Source organism: Ailuropoda melanoleuca, chromosome 6 (assembly GCF_002007445.2).
Source record: "Ailuropoda melanoleuca isolate Jingjing chromosome 6, ASM200744v2, whole genome shotgun sequence".
Lineage (NCBI taxonomy): Eukaryota > Metazoa > Chordata > Mammalia > Carnivora > Ursidae > Ailuropoda > Ailuropoda melanoleuca.
Genome location: NC_048223.1, coordinates 91,141,113 through 91,147,518, shown reverse-complemented (window position 1 = coordinate 91,147,518; position 6,406 = coordinate 91,141,113). Strand labels below are relative to the sequence as shown.

The following is a 6,406-nucleotide window of genomic DNA, read 5'->3' as shown; positions in this document are numbered from 1 at the left end:
GGGGGGTGGGACTGACCTTGTATCTGAAATAACAGTTTTCAGCACACGGCTCATCAGACACGAGGTATAGGGATCCCTGAGAGAGAGGAAACCAATGATCCCCATAATTGCCCATCTCACTCACCAGAGAGTTCCCACAGCACAAGGAGGTGACCCTGGCCCAGCTTGCAGACTCCATGAGCTGAGAAGACAAAGCTGAGAGTCCAAAGAAACCGAAATAAATACTGAGGACCTGGAGCAAGAGAGAGCTGCAAAAAGAGACAACTTCAGAGAAGTCCCGTGCTCACTTCGGCAGCACATACACTAAAATTGGAACAATAGAGAGAAGATTAGAATGGCCCTGGGTAAGGATGACACACAAATTCGTGAAATTCCAGAGAACTCCAGAGAAAGGGTCCCCTTTAAGATTACAGCAGACTGCTGATCAGCCTGTGTGTAAACTATCAGAGCCCAGGAAAGACCTACCTGTCCACAGCAGAGGGAGGGGTACCCAGCATTCACACAGGACCAGAACACAGGACCAAAAGCCAGGCTGAAAACTTTGCAAACCATGAGGCATTAGGTGGAATCTTGCTTCAGGAGTAGGGAATGATTACCCCTAGAGTAAACACAGCCCCAACCCCCCTAAGAAATCTAAAGGCATGACCTGAAAGGATCAGTTTCTAAGTAACTTAACTACGCCCCAGGACAAAGCTCCAAAAAACATGCAGGAAAACGGAAATATCCAAAACACAACGATACAAAGTAACAATGTCCAGCAATCGATAAAAAATGGCCACACATGCAAAGCAGCAGGGAAAATAACCCACAGAGAGGAAGACTCAAGCAATGGATTGAGCGCCAAAACACGGCACATCAAAACGGGTGGGATGGGGATCAAGCAACACTTGGAGGGAAAGTTACAGCACTAACTAACTTGTTTGAAAGCGAGGAAAACCTCAAATCTATGCTTATCAGCTTCCATCTTAAAAAAAAACAAAAAAAAAAGAGCAAATTACACCGAGTCAGCAGGAGAAAGGAAGTAATAAACAGCAGGGCATAAATCAATGAAATAGAAAGTAGAAGAGAGAGAAAAATCAGTGAAGTTAAAAAGCTGGACGGTTTTTTTTCTTTTTAAAGATCAATAAAATTGATAAACCCCGGGTCAGATTGATCACAAAATAGAAAAGAAAACTCAAATTACTAATGTCAGGAATGGTAGTATAGTAATTATAGATTCTACTGCTGTTACAAAGAAAAAAGAGAAATTGTGGAAAATTTGAGACCAACAGAGTGAACAGTTAAAATGAAATGGACAAATTCCCCCAAAGCTGTTATCAGTGCTCGCTAAAAAGTAAACAAATGATCTGAAAGAGCCTTAAAATCTATTTTTATTTTTTTATTTTTTTATTTTTTTTAAAGATTTATTTATTTATTCGATAGAGATAGAGACAGCCAGCGAGAGAGGGAACACAAGCAGGGGGAGTGGGAGAGGAAGAAGCAGGCTCATANAGAACTAATACCAATTTTATATAACTCTTCCAGAAAATTGTAAAGGAGGAAATACTTCTCAAGCCAACCTAAGAGGTTGATTAGTGTGGCCCTGACACCCAAACCAGACAGACTTTATAAGAAAACTATAGACCAATATCCCTAAGAAAATTGATACCAAAACAAAACAAAAAAACCCCAGCCAAACAAAATTTTAGCAAATTAAATCCAATGATATAAAAAGTGAGATATTCCAGGAAGGCAAGGTCAATTTATGATTTGAAAATCAATCAGTGTAACTCACCACATTTATCAATTAAAAAAGAAGAAAAAAACATATAGGATCTCAGTACACACAGTAAAAACATTTTCATAAAATCCAACCTTCATTCCACACAAAAACTGTCAGAAAACTAGCAATAGAAGGAAATTCCTCAATCTGATAAAGGACCTCTATAAAAAGTCTACTGTGAGTTCATCCAATTTCGTAGCTTCAAATAGCATCCATACATCAACAACTCTCAAATTTATTTCTCTAGTTCAGACCTCCTCCCTGAACCACTTGAATATCTAACAGAAATCTCAAATTTAGTATTTTCTTTTTTTTTAAGTTTTTATTCATTTATTTAAGACAGAGAGAGAGAGTGTGAGAGAGCATGCACAAGCAGGAGGAACAGCAGAGGGAAAGGGAGAAGCAGGCCCTCCCCTGAGCAGGGAGCCCGATGTGGGGCTCGATCCCAGGACCCTGGGATCATGACCCGAGCTGAAGGCAGATGCTTAACCAACTGAGCCACCCAGGCATCTCCATCAAATTTAGCATTTCCAGAATTAGCTCTGACTCCTCCCCACAAACTCTTGCTCTTTCTGCCATCTTCCCCATCTTAGTAATAACTATTGCTCGGGTAAAATAAAACCAAAAAACTTGGAATTACCCCTGACAGCTCTCTTTTTCTCACACTGCAATTCCATGTCCTTTAACAAATTTATCAATCTATGTTCAAAATTCCTCCAGAATCCAACCACTTCTCACCACCAATACTGCTGCTAGCCTGGCCCCAGCCACCATTACCTCTCACTTGGATAATTTAGCCTCTTTTCTGATCCCCTAGCTTCTCCCCTTCCCTTCCCTCAACTGTCCGGCAGCCAGGATATCTCTTCCATATCAACCCTGCCATCTCTCTTTTCTTTGCCCACAGCACTGGCCAGAGCCCCACACACCACATCAAACACACAGTGGCCATGGGCATTCTGATCTTGTTCCTCATTTTGAAGAGTATGAGTCTAATGTTTCTCCATTTAATATTAGTTTTCTGTAGGTTTTTGAATATAACTTTTGCCAAGTTGAGAAAAATTTCTCCCATTCCTAGCATTCTGGTTTTTTTAATCATAAAAGTTAAACTTTCTAAGATACCTTTCTATATTAATTTAAATCACCATGTGATTTTCTTTAGAAGTCTTTTAATGTGGGGGCACCTGGGTGGTGCAGTCAGTTAAGTGTCCAGCTCTTGGTTTTAGCTCAGGTCATGATCTTAGGGTCCTGAGATCGAGTTCTGCATCTGGCTCTGAGCTCAGCAGGAGTCTGTTTGAGATTCTCTCTCCCTCACCCTACCCCTCCCAATTATGCCCTCTCTCTCTCAAATAAGTAAACAATAAAAAAATAAGTTATTTAAAGTGGTTTACATTGTTTTACCAAAGGTTTTATGATAACTTTCCAGACGATGAACTGCCCTTGTAGGCTACACCCTACTTGATCAAGATATATTTTTTAATGTCTTATTTCACTCACTTAGCTAAGATTTACGCTTTTCCTTCTACAGTAATAGGTAAAATTGGAGTTTTGTTTTCTTTACATTTATTGTTCCTATCTGAATTTTGAATTAAAAACTACATTAGACTTACAAAACAGGCCAGAAAACTTTCTTTTTTTCTATGGATGGTATCACTTATAAAAATTGGGAATTAACTATTCCTTGAAAGTTTTGTAAAACTCACCTATAACCCATTTGGACTTGAGGCTTTAAAGCTAGGAAGTCTTTAAGTACCACTTTAATTTCCTTAATAATTGGTTTCTATAACTTTTGTCATTTCTTCATGAACCAATTTTGGCCCTTATTTTTCTAAAACTTCATTCATTGCAAGGTCAATTTATGATTTGAAAATCAATCAGTGTAACTCACCACATTTATCAATTAAAAAAGAAAAAATTAGGCACACTTATTAGTTATTAGCACAATTAAACATAATGTATAGTGAGTGTTTCAAGGAACAGGAGAGTTTAGCTTTTCCAGGCTTATGCTAAGTTCACTTACCAAGCTATGCTTATTTGCATAGGCCAGCCTTCTTCCCAGGTGGGAAACAACATCATTTTCTTTGATAATGTTCACACATATCTCTAGAATTGTCTACAACTAATAATGTCTCCAACAGGGGCACCTGGGTAGCGCAGTCATTAAGCGTCTGCCTTCGGCTCAGGGCGTGATCCCGGCGTTATAGGATGGAGCGCCACATCAGGCTCCTCTGCTGGGAGCCTGCTTCTTCCTCTCCCACTCCCCTGCTGTGTTCCCTCTCTCGCCGGCTGTCTCTCTGTCACATAAATAAATAAAATCTTAAAAAAATAAAATAAAATAATGTCTCCAACAGATTGTGAGCCCTATGTCCTCCTTTGAAAGTCTAGGTTATTTTAGTAGCAATTTCAAGAAACTGGCATGCCTGGGTTCTTTCTACAGTACAATATAGATGAATCCTTCATACTCTTCTTCCTTGCCTTGGTATTTCATGCCACTAAAGACTGCTACTAGGTCTTCCATGTTTTTAAGATTTATCNGTGTCCTCCTTTGAAAGTCTAGGTTATTTTAGTAGCAATTTCAAGAACCTGTGGCATGCCTGGGTTCTTTCTACAGTACAATATAGATGAATCCTTCACACTCTTCTTCCTTGCCTTGGTATTTCATGCCACTAAAGACTGCTACTAGGTCTTCCATGTTTTTAAGATTTATCCCTTCCCATTCAGCGCCTAGGGCGTTACCCAAATAACCACGTTGATGTAGTGATTACAACTGGAAGTGTTATCTATGCTACATTACAATAAATCCAGGATTAAACAGGGAACAGTTGCTTAGAACTCCCAGCTGATGGTAAAAGCTCTCCAGTATACCTTCACTTTTAAAAGTAACCACCTGAATAATAATAGATATCATTCACAGCATGCGTGCTATAAACCTGACATAAACTGGTGTTCTGGCTATGCTAGCAGCATTATTAAAGCCATCGAAGGAAAAAAAATCTTAGTAACTTTGTTTCACTGATTAGGAAAACGTGGCTCACATGTGACTTGCCTGAGGTCATCTAGTAACAGTGGGGACTCAAATTCGGATCCACCTGGTTTTAAACTGCTCACTGAAAGCTGGAATTATTTTCAATAAAGAAGCTTCCAAGGAATGACCCAAACCAAATGGTTTCTGTCCAATCAGGTATACCTACAAAACTTTAAGTTCCTAGTTAATATTTTAATTCCTGGATGGCTAGTAAGTTTCATGCATGTCCTAACTCCCGCCTCATGGAAACAGCTGTCCACAATGTTGTACTGAGGAAAACTGTGCAGCCGATTTGGGGCTAAGAGAGAAAGATTGCAGAAGGTAGATTCTAATGCCATTTGTATTAGTTAAGATTCTCCAGAGAAATAGAGCCAATGGAATGATAGATGAAGAAAGAGAGGAAAGAGAGGGGGAAAGAGAGAAAGGGTTGGCTGGGAGACTGGAAATTCCAGCAGGAGTTGATGTTGGGGTCTTGAGGTCCAGGGCAATTTAGAGGCAGAATTTCTCCCTCTCCAGTGGAGCTCAGTTCTTTCTCTTACACCCTTCAACTGATTGAATGAGGCCCACCCATATTATGAAGGGTAATCTCTTTACCCAAGGTCTACTGATTTAAATCTAGAAAATACCTTCACAACAACAACTGAACAGGTGTTTGACCAATCACCTCGATACCATGGCCTAGCCAAGTTGACACATAAAATTAACCATCACACCTAGACCAGGAAGACAATATTCTGTACAACAGTGGATCTCAAGCTTCAGCATGTATGGGAATCCCTTGGAGGACTTGTGAAAACACAAGTCATGGAGTCCTATTCTCTGAGCTTCTGATTCATAGAGTGGGGCTGTCTTTATAGCAAGTCCCCTTGATGCTGATNTGGGCTAAGAGAAAGATTGCAGAAGGTAGATTCTAATGCCATTTGTATTAGTTAAGATTCTCCAGAGAAATAGAGCCAATGGAATGATAGATGAAGAAAGAGAGGAAAGAGAGNATGGAATGATAGATGAAGAAAGAGAGGAAAGAGAGGGGGAAAGAGAGAAAGGGTTGGCTGGGAGACTGGAAATTCCAGCAGGAGTTGATGTCGGGGTCTTGAGGTCCAGGGCAATTTAGAGGCAGAATTTCTCCCTCTCCAGTGGAGCTCAGTTCTTTCTCTTACACCCTTCAACTGATTGAATGAGGCCCACCCATATTATGAAGGGTAATCTCTTTACCCAAGGTCTACTGATTTAAATCTAGAAAATACCTTCACAACAACAACTGAACAGGTGTTTGACCAATCACCTCGATACCATGGCCTAGCCAAGTTGACACATAAAATTAACCATCACACATAGACCAGGAAGACAATATTCTGTACAACAGTGGATCTCAAGCTTCAGCATGTATGGGAATCCCTTGGAGGACTTGTGAAAACACAAGTCATGGAGTCCTATTCTCTGAGCTTCTGATTCATAGAGTGGGGCTGTCTTTATAGCAAGTCCCCTTGATGCTGATGATGCTGGCCCTGGGACCACACTGAGAACCCCTGTTGCATCCTGTTGCTACTTTGCTCTAACTGACGACATGAAGCATCATAAACCATCATTACCGAAATGTATGTTTCTGATTTGTATACTTTGTA

General features: G+C 40.1%; 1 long non-coding RNA gene and 1 other non-coding gene across 2 annotated transcripts in view; one reads left to right on the top strand and one right to left on the bottom strand.

The window, feature by feature from the left end:
• The window catches only part of LOC117802604, a 1,555-nt gene extending 956 nt beyond the window's left edge, over positions 1–599 (bottom strand). Inside the window, exons 1-2 of the long non-coding RNA XR_004625963.1 lie at positions 466–599; positions 125–248 (exon numbers count right to left, since the gene is read on the bottom strand). This is a non-coding gene — a long non-coding RNA (uncharacterized LOC117802604). The remainder of the gene's footprint in view (positions 1–124; positions 249–465) is intronic.
• Positions 280–385, top strand: LOC117802901. Its single transcript, XR_004626411.1, has one exon. It is a non-coding gene; the product is annotated as a U6 spliceosomal RNA (small nuclear RNA).
• Positions 600–6,406: the final 5,807 nt, after the last annotated feature.